Source organism: Triticum dicoccoides, chromosome 6A, assembly GCF_002162155.2.
Source record: "Triticum dicoccoides isolate Atlit2015 ecotype Zavitan chromosome 6A, WEW_v2.0, whole genome shotgun sequence".
Lineage (NCBI taxonomy): Eukaryota > Viridiplantae > Streptophyta > Magnoliopsida > Poales > Poaceae > Triticum > Triticum dicoccoides.
The window spans coordinates 343,103,945-343,117,848 of record NC_041390.1 but is presented as its reverse complement, the minus strand read 5'-3'; the positions used below and the strand labels follow the sequence as shown (position 1 = coordinate 343,117,848).

The following is a 13,904-nucleotide window of genomic DNA, read 5'->3' as shown; positions in this document are numbered from 1 at the left end:
CGGTCGCCGCGCGCCACCATGCCGGTGAGCTCCACCGCGGCGAGCCTCCTCGCCGACCGCGCCGCCCGAGCTGGCCCCGGCTCCGCCCCGCCTTCCCGTCGCCGCCCCGGCTCCTCGCCGGCCGGATCCGGCGAGATCCGGCCCGAGAGCACCTCCCCGCCTCGTCTTTGACAACTCAGGCCACCGCCGCGGCCATTTCCGGCGAACCTCATCGCGCAAAGCTACAGTAACCACACGAATCTGAGATCTATTTCACTCGGTTGACTTTTAATCCCCGAACCCTAATTTTTTTGCAAACTTTGGCATGTCATAACTCTCTCATCGTAGCTCTGATTCGTGCGTGTAGCATATCAAAATCTTCGCCTCAACGAGTACATCATTTTATCTCATTGCATCATTTTTTTAGCTCATCTTGATGCCCAAAATGTTGTTTGAAGAGGGCTATCTGGTGAATTTGGCAGATCTGTTTCAGCAAATGGCATTTTGTCATTTTTGCCATGTTTAATGTGTGCATGCTATGATCCTGAGCTCTACATGTGTTTTGTTATATGCCATGCCATGTTACAGGGGTGTGTGCCATGTATTTTTGTGATATTTGTGGTGACTAGCACAAGCTTGCAAAGTAGCGTAATTGGTAATGCTGATTTTCAGGGACTTAGAATTTCACAAAGTCCTTGTTCTGTTTTTGTTGTTATGCCATATGTTCATGTTGTTTCCTAGTGATCCGTGCCTCTTTTGAGGATGATCAGTAAGGATGTTTTGTTAATATTGTGGTGCTCTATCCATCCATGTCTTTGTTTGCAATTATGGAGCAACCTAGATTGAGTCAATCGAGCTCTACTTTTGCTATTTCGTGAATCCTGGCAGATTGTTGACTTGTTAGCGATTTTGCCGAGGATGTTGTATTTGATCCGTGCATGCTATGTTATTGTTCTTGCCATGTCTAGCTTCTATGATATGTATTCTTGATGGGTGTATGCTTAGTTTTTCATGCCATGATCTGTAGTGAGTGCATCGAGCTCGTAAACATGCCTACTCATTAACTGATTTGCATGCTCTAGTTTTTCACTAAGTCTGAATTTGTTTGTGTTTTTGCCATGTTCACATGCTTGCAATTGTATTTTATGATCCCTTTTGGCTCAAGGTCACTAAGGGACTTTTGTTAAGTGCTTTGAGTAGCTTCATGCTATGCCTTGCCTTGTCATGTTCAGTTCCTGTAGCATGTAGTTTTTCATGCTCTAAAGTGTGCTTCCTGATGATAAATTCCAGACTTGTGTTAATTTCACTAAGTCTGAAACCTGTTATCATTTGCACTTTTGTCATGCTTGTTTGAATCTGTTAATGGATGAATTAGCCATATCTCAGTGTTCATATTTTGTCAAGCTTCATGAGTGGATCCCTGCCATGTATTTTGTTGTCATGTTTGAGTGTTGTAGCATATTTATCTTGATGCATTTAGTTGGTCACTTGTTGATTATCGCAGACCGGTGCCATATTTGTTTTGCTTGCCATTTCCAAACCGTGCATCCGATTCCGGTGATCTTTATATCGATTTCAACCGAAATCACCTCACCTTTCCAGTGGAACTCTTGGATTTCCAAGTTGAGGCCAGGTTCAATCATTCCTTGTCAAATCTTGCATATGCATCACATATCGCATCCCGCATATCATACCATGTTTGCATCATGTTGTTTGAGCATTGCACGTGGTTGATTGCGTTCCTTTTGCTTGTTGTTCTTGTTTGGGTAGAGCCGGGAGACGAGTTCGTGAACGAGGATCCCGTTGAGTTCGCTTACGAGGATCAAGTCAACTCTGAGAACTTTGTAGGCAAGATGACCATACCCTCGAAATCACTTCTATCTTTGCTTGCTAGATGCTCGCTCTTTTGCTATGCCTATGCTACGATGCCTACCACTTGCTTATCATGCCTCCCAAATTGCCATGTCAAACCTCTAACCCACCATGTCCTAGCAAACCATTGTTTGGCTATGTTACCGCTTTGCTCAGCCCCTTTTATAGCATTGCTAGTTGCAGGTGAAGATTGGAGATCGTTCCTTGTTGGAACATTGTTTATTGTTGGGATATCACTATATTATCTTGTTATCTTAATGCACCTATATACTTGGTAAAGGGTGGAAGGCTGGGCCTTATGCCTGGTGTTTTGTTCCACTCTTGCCGCCCTAGTTTCCGTCATATCGGTGTTATGTTCCCGGATTTTGCGTTACTTACACGGTTGGGTTATAATGGGAACCCCTTGACAGTTCGCCTTGAATCAAACTCCTCCAGCAAGGCCCGACCTTGGTTTTACCATTTGCCACCTAACCTTTTCCCTTGGGTTTCGCGGACTCAAGGGTCATCTTTATTTTAAACCCCCGGGCCAGTGCTTCTTTAAGTGTTGGTCCAACCCAGAGCACCGTGCGGGGCCGTCCCTTGGCAACTTGGGTTACGTTGGCTCCCGTACGCTTAGCTTATCCGGTGTGCCCTGAGAACAAGATATGTGCAGCTCCTATCGGGATTTGTCGGCACAGCGGGTGGTCTTGCTGGACTTGTTTTACCATTGTCGAGGATGTCTTGTAACCGGGATGCCGAGTCTGATCGGAATGTCTCGAGAGAAGGAATATCCTTCATTGGCCGTGAGAGCTTGTGATGGGCTAAGTTGGGACTCCCCTGCAGGGATTTGAACTTTCGAAAGCCGTGCCCGCGGTTATGGGCAGATGGGAATTTGTTAATGTCCGGTTGTAGATAGCATGAAGTTTAACTTAATTAAAATGAATCAACTGCGTGTGTAACCGTGATGGTCTCTTCTCGGCGGAGTCCGGGAAGTGAACACGGTGTTGGAGTAATGCTTGATGTAGGTTGTTCTAGGATCACTTCTTGATCATAGTTGTTCAACCGGGCTTTTGCCTTCTCTTCTCGCTCTCTTTTGCGAATAGGTTAGCCACCATATATGCTAGTCGCTTGCTGCAGCTCCACATCATACCTTGCCTTACCTATAAGCTTAAATAGTCTTGATCGCGAGGGTGCGAGATTGCGGAGTCCCCGTGACTCACAGATTACTTCCAAAACCAGATGCAGGGACCGATGATACCATTCCAGACAATGCGCTTGAGCTCAAGTGGGAGTTCGATGAAGACTCACATCGTTACTATGTGTCTTTCCCAGATGATCAGTAGTGGTTCCCAGTTGGGGTGATCGGGGACTTGGTCGCATGTGGGGGTTGATCTTTATTTTGGTACTGTAGTCGGACCATGAGTGTATTGGATGATTGTAATGTTATTCATGTATTTGTGTGACGTGGCGAGTGTAAGCTAACTATGTATCATTTCCCCTTTTATTTATTTACATGGATTGTTGTGAAGATTACCCTACTTGCGACATTGCTTTCAATGCGGTTATGCCTCTAAGTCGTGCTTCGACGCGTAGGAGATATAGCCGCATCGAGGGCGTTACAGACGCACTCCGGATCTAAGGCCGGAGCGGTGGTTGGGGCCATGAACCCTTGGAAGATGAAGTCTCCTTGGGTATCAGCGACGTAGTTTAGATTTCCAAAAATGATCTGGTGACCAAGGGCATAGGTGTCGATCTACTCCAGGTGGCCAACCGAGTTGGCACACAGTGCAAAGCCGCCGAATACAAAGATCTGGCCGGGGAGAAAAATCTCCTTCACGGCAGCATTGTTGTAGATGATTGATGGAGCCATCGAGCCTTTCGACGACGGCACAATGGAACTCTTAATGAAAGCACCAATGTCAGTGTCAAAACCGGCAGATCTCGGGTAGGGGGTCCCGAACTGTGCGTCTAAGGATCGAAGGTAATAGGAGACAGGGGACATGGTGTTTACCGAGGTTCGGGCCCTCTTAATGGAGGTAATACCCTACGTCCTGCTTGATTGACTTTGATTAGTATAAGGGTTACAAGAGTTGGTCTACCACGAGATCGTAATGGCTAAACCCTAGATGTCTAGCCTATATGATTATGATTCCCTCTATGGACTAAACCCTCCGGTTTACATAGACACTGGAGGGGACTAGGGTTTGTACATAGTCGGTTTACAGAGAAAGGAATCTTCATATCCGCATGCTAAGCTTGCCTTCCACGCCAAGCAGAGTCCCATCCGGACACGGGGAAAGTCTTCCGTCTTGTATCTCCACGGCCCATTAGTCCGGCCCATATCACATAGCCCGGACGCCCGAGGACCCCGTAATCCTAGACTCCCTCAGTAGGCTTAGAGAAAGTATTGTCAACGCTCAAGAATATTTGAATATGTAGGATAAAAAGAGGAAGGTGGAGAATGGGCTCGGATTTTTTAAATCAGACTTTGCTAAGATGGTGTTGGCGAAGGAGGAGACAGTTTCCCGGTTGGCTAGTGCAAAACAGGTTCTTATTGAACTGAAAGCAGAGGTGGGTAAGACGAGCCTGGATGATCTCGATTAGGGAAATCAATATATTGTTCTAATATTGTTCTTATGAAGCTGAACTAACTATATGTTATATTGTGCTAATTTCAGGTAACTATCGTACTATGATGTTAAAATATATTATGTGCCTGATATGAAATTGACAAACAACTGTTCGATATGAAATGTGAATTTGTGTGATACTGGAATTATTAATTATAAGCTAATAAACCTGCTAAATGGGTCATGAAACTTTGCAAACGGTTCTACCAGTAAAAGCGCTTGTGATGGATAGCCCAATAACACACAGTTTTCTTCATCAAATCATGTGTGATGTAATTTAATAAAAGCAAATGGTTATCCGAGGCATAGTGTGTGTGATAGTTACACCTATTACACACGAGCCTATACATAAAACTGTGTGAGATGTACATACGAACGTAAACATTTTCCTCAGATTGACTGTGTGGGATGTACATATGAACGGAAACGATTTCCCTGGATTGGCCGTGTGGGATGTACATAAGAACAAAAATATATTCCTTGGATTGACTGTATAGAATATACATAACAAACGGAAACGTTTGTTTGGGACTGACTATGTGGGATGTATTTATGATCGGAACTGATTGGGCATGTATAATCGTATTTGATCGCTCGCCCATCGCACACGACCTCATTTTGCCGAGCGTGTGTGCCAGGAGAGCCTATCCCCGACAGTTTCTTGGTCATGTGGGAAGGACCCCTCTATCGCCCACACTCACTAGGTTTATAATGTCGTTGCAGAAAGTGGTTAAAAACCGTTTGTATAGCACCTCGTTGTTCCAGTGACGCCGACAGTTGTCCACCTCCAAGAACTCATTACCCTCACTGCTGGTCCCTCCGCCGCCAACTGACTCATCGCTGTTGTAGCAACACAGAGAGAAGAGAATGAGCGGTAAAGAGGAATGGAGTGCACGCGAGAGAGAGGGAACTGACATAGCCAATCAGGTAACGACCGCCAACCCCCTCTCTGTCTCCCTCTGCTGACGTGGCACCATCGAGCGGGCCTAAGATGTCAGAAATTCAGGTTCGTTGGCTCCAATCGACCATCAGTGTTTATTGAGAGTCTCTACTCCTAATGTCTGAGTTGGTTGAATAGTACGGTTTATTTTCGTCCCACCACTTTCAACCGTTTTATTTGGCTGGGTTTTTTCGTCCCCTCCCCCACCCTATCGGTTAGCTCCGCGTCACGTCTGAACGAATCAGAATTTTCCATGCTGGCGCAAGTTATTTAGTAATATCTTTATGTGAAAGAATCAATCACGATCAATTTCATTAATTAATTAGCCTTACCATAAATTAGACTGTTCATCAGTACACAGGCTAATCAGTACCCTCACATCATTCCCACCTAATGAAATCCAAGAGTCTACGTTACTCTAATAGTCTGCCATAGTATCTAATGGCTTAGATTGAATGTTCTGTTGTGGTCTGCCAGGATTTGGCTGCTCCACAAACCACGCCAACAGCTTCCTTATGTGCATCGTCCTGATCAATCCTGAAATCACGCGTCCTTATCAATCCACGCCGTCGTCCCAAATAGAAAAGAATTATATGAAATCAGGTCTCACATGCTAGTATGTGAGACCCATCCTGATGGATGACACGTGGCATTTACAAATCACAAAGCATCTACCCGACCCCTACTTGAAATCAGAGAGGAAGATTAGATACTTTATGATTTATGAATGTCACGTGTTATCCATCAAGATGAGTCTCACCTGCTAGCCCGTGAGACCTGGTCTCGTATAATTTTTTTCCGTCCCAAGTCAGGTCACCCAGAAATCTCCTCCTGATGTTGATCAAGCACGAGGGGATCAATCGCATGGCGTCCTGGGGAAATTATGTGGCCTGGTAGGACCATGAGGGCCGGACCATCTCCACCACCATGTGTGTTGATGCTTCCGCGTGCCTCGGCAAGCTCCGCGATCAGATCCTTGTCGGACGCACTTCCTTCGCCGACGTCACGGCACAGGACTCTGATGGCTCCTCCACCTACCGCAGCGGCGACCCAGGTACGCCATCAGTCGCCCGGGCCGCTGCCCCGCCGCCTTTCAGATAGGGTCTTGGATTTTGGTGCGCCACTGCTAGGATTTGGGGTTTACTCCTGGTGATTCAGTCGGTTGTTGGTTCCTCTCGAGGTATAGCGGATGCGTGCGTTCGTTTCTTGGTTGCTATTTGCAGATTCAGTACATAACAAGTGAAGCAACATATATTGTGATGAGAAATATATGATCCTGATTTTTGGTCACTGCCAAATCGACGACGCTGATTTCTCTTGTATGTCCGCCTCCTTGGTAGTGTCGTTTTTGTAGTTACAATATGAAGATGATTTGGATGCTCATGTTCAAGTTTGCATCCTTGGGTGAGTTTTGGTTCTTCTCAACATGAGATAACTTTTTATTTTCTTTCATTCTTATTTTTTAGCTCATATTCTGTCTAGCTAGCATAGGATCCATGGAAGATATCCACTTGTGGGAAGACAAATAGCTTGTTGGAAAGCATGCTCGCTGACGGTGGCATCCAGGACGACGATGCGCTCGGGGACAACAACTACCACCTGCACGAAGGCATTCCTGCGGAGGGCAGCGTCCAGCAGGGCGACGTCGTCCGCCTATATGATGGCGTGCCCACGGAGGACTGTGTCCACCAAGACAGCGAGTTGTTGTACAGACGCCACATCCTCGGCCATGCCGTTCAGGAGGTTTGCTGCCTTGCACAGCCGACGATGGTGACTATGTGGCGCATACAGATGGCCAACATGCGCGCAGACGATGGCCACGGCATGGCGCAGGCCAATGTCCAGCACTCGCACGCCTCGCGAAGTCGAGGAATCTACGGACTCCGCCAGGTTCCCGTGGATGACGACCACGTCATTGTCATTGTTGTTATGGAGGACGATCACCATGAGCAGGCCAGCGATGGCGAGACGTATTGCACGCGGGCAGCCAGCATGCGGGTGCCAATGATGGCCACTGCATGGCGCAAGTCGACAGCCACCACCACTTGCACACAGGCGTCCACTACTTGCGCCGCTGCTCTTGTTGGCCTTCTCTGCGTTGTGTACTCTTTCCTTCTTAATATACTTGCATGCAATTCTCCTGCATGTTCTCAGAAAAAATGAAAAAAATTAAGTAAAATTGAAGCAATTATTTTTAGCTGAAATTTCTTATCTATATGCAAACTAATTGTCTGTTTTTAGTACTCTCGCAGGACATCAAAGAACAGTTGTTGCAGACTTTGGATATTGATTAACTCATTTTTGTTGTTTCTAAGCTTCCTTGATTTTTCTAATATCTATTTTGATGTTTCTCTTGGCAGCAAGTATCAATTTAATGCTTGAGAAGACTCGGACTCTGAAAATTTTAAGTGTGGGAGATTGTGCTTTCAAAGTTATTGGTAAAGGTGATTATGAATGAATTCATATTTATCTTAAGGTTATTAAAATACTTCAAATGTAGTTTAAATTTTTCTTTTCTTTATTAACATACAAGACAAGATGTTCTCAACATGCCCTCACGACCATTACTTTGACATTCCATACCTGGTAATCTCCATGGCAATTCGGTAACCATATTAGGATGCACTGCTATTTACTTTTTGATTAAACTGAATGAGCTATTTTTATGTTTATTTTGAAGTAGCACCAATATGACAGGGGGAAATGATATAAAACTCTACCTCGTGGCAATTTTAAAAATACCAATTTTGCAGGTACTTGTGATGTTGATTGCCACTATACAACTAGCCAGGCAGCTTGATAGGTGACTAGAGAAAAATGAGTGAATAGGAGAAGGTAAATGGCAATTCTTTTCAATTCTATTTGGCAAAATAATGGCCAAACCAGTATTGACGTCAGTACTGAAACCACAAAGGGGATGTGTTACTGACTTCTGCCCTAAACATCTAGATATATGAAGCAATGCAATGAAAGCCGAACCCCGAGCGTGGGTGTGTTGTTAGGCCACTGATTGTAAGTGACATTGTAAACTATAATAAATTGTTGTTTTTCATAGAAGAAAAAATATGCCATGAATGGTGTGTCGTCGATAATTTTTTAGAGGTTGGTGGAGAGCGGGTTATATTATTCTGGTGTGACGTCATCCTAGCCACGCTAGAATCAAAGCGTCCCCCTCCCGTTTGGAGTGGTGGAATATGGATACGAGGACCCACTATCTCGACGACAAAAGGTGGGGCAAACCGTCACCGCCATTTTCTCGCTACAGGGAGAGTTAGGAGAGAGTGAACCATGACTCTTTGATAATATGTGACGCTCACTAATTAAGTGAACATGAAAAGTTATCCTTTGCCGATTCCATCAAATATATCTGCTTGCATGCAGTTCAAAAAAGAAGCGGCCGATCCTAATCTTCTCTAGAGGTGTACGAAACGTGGGAACTATATCATCTGGCTTTGGTTCTTTATTAGCATCCAATCTGGAAAATACTCTTCTATGTATTGGTACACGCTCTGTATGATGAGCAACAACATGTATTGATTTCCTTCCAAATACAGGAGCAATTATAGGTCCACAAAGCTAATGCACACGGTCATCATTTCCTCGATGAAACCTGATGGCATGCATGCCAATAATTTTCGCAAATTTTTCATGGCTTGACTCATTAACTGGCTCAACTTTAGTAGGATTATGGATCAATGGTTCCATGCACGTATCACGGTTAGCATAGCAAGGTTTATATGTTTGATTAGCAAAGTCATTTCCTCCCGCATCCTATAATCTATATAGAGCATGGTAATGTTAGAATATAAAATAACGGAAGCAAAAGGAATTTCTCATGCCACACTTTTTTACCTACTAATAAAGCACGCATTGTACTGATGTTTACAAAAAAGGCACGCATTGATTCTAGCAGGTTCATCGTCGCGCACTTTTTGCGAATAAGTCCATGTGGTTTCTGGTAATTATACATGTTGTCCTTTTTTAAGTGGATCTGAAACGTTCTATTTTTGCCAAAAGAAAAACCCTGCACCTATCTTATCCAAAAGCATGAGGCCAGGCTCGTCGACGGCCGTGTTGCAGGAGGCTTCGCGCCTCCCCTCCGGCCGGCTCTCTCGGCCTCTCCCTCCTCTGCCCTCGGCCTCCGGCTCTCCCCTCCGCCTCCGGACCGCTCAGCCTGCTCCCCTCTGCCTCAGGCCTCCTCGAACCCCCTACATGTGCCCAGCGCCCTCCATCGCTGCTGCCGGTGCCTTCACTCTTTGTTCCTCTTCGTCGCACACGGCAGCGGCGGACGTATAGAGCCAATGCGGTCAGGGTCGAGCGGGCAAAATCAGGGGCCTGTGCAAAATTTAAAAATGGAGCCCTAGCTCACTAAAAAAATTGAACTAATGAGTAATTACAATGTATATATATCTCGTAGAAGAAAAATTATAATGTATATAATATAATGTCTTACATAACAATTGGACATATACATTTTTTAAAAAATATCATTCTTTTAGTATTCTTTGAAATGAAATCTTCAGTGATATCCTTGTAATCAATCTTCTCCAACATTTCACTCTCAAATTTTGTTCTCTTTCTTTTCTCTTGCGCTTAGAGGAACCAGATTGATGTTTCCCCATGATGACTCAAATCTGCATAATTGAAACACAACATACAAAAGATTAATAAATAATAATTGAAGTTATAGAGTAGCATATATCAATCACAATCAATCTCATTAATTAATTAGCCTTAAGTTATGGCTTTCAAAAGTATTTAAACATCATGTCTTTTATATGGTTGTCTACCTTTTCAAAAAAATTGAGGATCAATTGAGCTATCAAACATAATATAGGACACAAAAATAGAAGTGTATGAGCATGTAGTGTATAATTGGGGAAATTAGGGGAATGTACTAACAAGTGACAAGCATATTTCCTTGGGTCGTCGATGATGCTTCCTTAGCTCACACAGTAGTTCTCTTAATGCGTATCGTACTCGATTTGATTGGCAGGCTTAAGATAATTTGTGTTCATGTGGTAAGATCAATGGACCTGTACTGCTAGGAATTATATCACAGACTATGTGCTACTTTATTAATTGTAGTTTCTTTGTTCAGTTAGTTCTTTGGAGAAAAACCACTTCTTCTCCCGACGTATATGTTTCTTGGCAAAATTTGTTGTGATACTAATCTTCCAAAGATTGTTATAAGAAATAAGTATATTTACTATCTTATCTCATCAGTTGGCTAATTCTATAAAAGAACTAGTAAGGAGATTTCTTAGCAGTACTTTATATGTTTGCAGCAGTGAGATAATTTTATCCTATATGACTTTCTTTCTCTCGCCTTTCCTGATTTCGTTTTCCCCTCCATTTTTTTCAGGTTCCAAGGTTTGGCCGCACCTAGCTTGATTTGGAGACATTTCCTGTTAGGAGTTAAACTTTGGTTGGAGGCATTGAGCTTTGGCTGTAACTAGCTTTGTTACTTGGTATACCTCTGTCGGTGTTCAGGTAAACACTATCTACCACATTGTTTATTCTAGGGTTTACTCTGGTGTCAAGTGTACTATATTGCTAGATTTAACTTTAATCTATGAGTTGCTCTGTATCTATTTCGGCATAAATGGTTCATACTAGGATATAATTAGTGATCTTACTTCTGTTGCTTCTTGGTGACTATGAAATATATTGCATTTTCATGGAAGGAGGAGCCGGGTAGTTGTGGAGCGGGTCATGGGAGAGGCGGTCGGCGAGCGCGGGCTGGACGAGAAGGTGATTCCAGTGATGGCGACCCTGTCGGCAGGCAGGGCAGGGTCGATCGTGGCCATCATGGTGTTTCCGAGGGAGAGCGAGGCATCTACCATGACGTAGCTGAAGAAGTCGATGCTCGGGGCGACGTTGGCCACCGTGGCCGGTGTGAAAGCTGACGGACTTAAAGGCCGGTGACAGGTTCGCTGCCTTCGCACAGTCTCTCAACTTGGTGGAGACACGAAAGAAGAGCCATGGCGCCATCAAGACCTCGACGCATGTTGCCATGACCACGACAGGCCATTGTGCTGGTAATAAAGATAGTTTTTTGCAGGGTGCTGGTAATAAAGATACTAATTGTATACATATTCCCCAGCTTCGGAAACATTAGATAAATATCCAACTTATTATTGAAAAATCTTGATTCAAGATAAATGAAACCTTTCCTATATACAATGAGCTCAGAAAACATTAGATAAATATCCAACTTATTATTGAAAAATCTTGATTCAAGATAAATGGAACCTTTCCTATATACAATGAGCTTATTATTGAAAGTTGCATCGATTGTGCTATTATTGCTGAAATAAGAGGCTTATGTGAATTTGTCAATCTTTTTGTACCTTGTAATACTGTTTTTCAGTCTTTGTGTACCTTGTAATAGTGATTGTCAATCTTTGTGTACCTTGTAATAGTGACACGTGGATGCATGAAGTTGAGTGATACTCCCTCCGAAAAAATATAAGAGCGTTTAGATCGGAAAGTCAGTTTGGCTCCCGGGAGCATATGCTTTAGGGGCCCAAATTTTTTTTGAAAAAAAATCAAGACAAAATTTGTTTGTATACTTAGTCACATCCAAGTGCCACCTACAAATTTGGAGGCAAAAAGCTTAAATATTTTGGCTTGAGCAAAAAAACAAATTGAACACCAAAATGTGAGCCCAAATTTGTTTTTTGGCCGATGAAACACCGCCGCTCTGCTTCGCATGAAATTGTCATGCATGCTTGCAACACTAACACAAACATCTACAAAAAAATCAGAATTTTTTGAAAACATCTAATATAATTTTTTGCGTTAGTGTTCTAATTTACAGAGGGAGTACTAATACTATTTAAAAATGGATGATATATATCCAGTTATCAGTTCTTGGGTGGCGATCGATTTGGATGGTTAAGGAGATACGAAGATTACCCAAAAGGAAAAAGATGAACATAATTTAAGGATTTAATTAGTGATCTTACTTCTGTTGCTTCTTGGTGACTATGAAATATATTGCATTTTCATGGAAGGAGGAGTCGGGTAGTTGTGGAGCGGGTCATGGGAGAGGCAGTCGGTGAGCACGGGTTGGATGGGAAGGTGATTCCAGTGATGGCGACCATGCCGGCGGGCAGGGCAGGGTCGATCGTGGCCATCATAGTGTTTTCGAGGGAGAGCGGGGCATCTGTCATCACGCAGTTGAAGAAGTCGATGCTCGAGGCGACGTTGGCCACCGTGGTAGGCGTGAAAGGTGACGGACTTAAAGGTCAATGACAGGTTCGCCGCCGTCGCACCGTCTCTCAACTTGGTGGAGACGCGAAAGAAGAGTCGTGGCGCCATCAAGACCTCGACGCATGCTGTCGTGACCACGACCAGGCCATTATGCTGGTAATAAAGATACTTTTTTTGCGGGGTGCTAGTAATAAATATACTAATTGTATACATATCCCCAGCTTTGGAAACATTAGATAAATATCCAATTTATTATTGAAAAATCTTGATTCAAGATAAATGAAACCTTTCCTATATACAATGAGCTTAGAAAACATTAGATAAATATCCAACTTATTATTGAAAAATCTTGATTCAAGATAAATGGAACCTTTCCTATATACAATGAGCTTATTATTGAAGGCTGCATCGATTGTGCTATTATTGCTGAAATAAGAAGCTTATGTGAATTTGTCTATCTTTTTGTACCTTGTAATAGTGTTTGTTAGTCTTTGTGTACCTTGTAATAGTGAGTGTCAATCTTTGTGTACCTTGTAATAGTAACACATGGATGCATGAAGTTGAGTGATACTCCCTCCAAAAAATATAAGAGCATTTAGATCGGAAAGTCAATTTGGCTCCCGGGAGCATTGTAGGATCGAAAGTATGTCTAGAGGGGGGTGATTAGACTACTTGACCAAATAAAAATCAAGCTTTTCCCAATTTTAAGTCTTGGCAGATTTTAGCAACTTAGCACGAGTCAAGCAATCAACCTACACATGCAAGTCTAAGAGTATAGCAGTGGAATGTAAATCATTGCATATGAAGGTAAAGGGAGGAGTTTGGAGGGAGCAAACGCAATGTAGACACAGAGATTTTTGGTATGGTTCCGATAGGTGATGCTATCGTACATCCACGTTGATGGAGACTTCGACCCACGAAGGGTAACGGTTGCGCGAGTCCATGGAGGGATCCATCCACGAAGGGTCCACGAAGAAGCAACCTTATCTATCCCACCATGGCCATCGCCCATGAAGGACTTGCCTCACTTTGGGAGATCTTCATGAAGTAGGCGATCTCCTTGCCCTTACAAACTCTTTGATTCAACTCCACAATCTTGACGGAGGCTCCCAAGTGACACCTAACCAATCTAGGAGACACCACTCTCCAAAAGGTAATAGATGGTGTGTTGATGATGAACTCCTTGCTCTTGTGCTTCAAATGATAGTCTCCCCAGCACTCAACTCTCTCTCTCTCTCCCAAATTTGGATTTGGTGGAAAGATGATTTGAGTGGAAAGCAACTTGG

General features: G+C 43.5%; 1 long non-coding RNA gene across 1 annotated transcript; it reads left to right on the top strand.

The window, feature by feature from the left end:
- Positions 1–6,215: 6,215 nt before the first annotated feature.
- Positions 6,216–8,456, top strand: LOC119319131. The gene is made up of 3 exons (XR_005154362.1): positions 6,216–7,844; positions 8,154–8,235; positions 8,350–8,456. It is a non-coding gene; the product is annotated as an uncharacterized LOC119319131 (long non-coding RNA).
- The last annotated feature ends 5,448 nt before the right edge of the window (positions 8,457–13,904 follow it).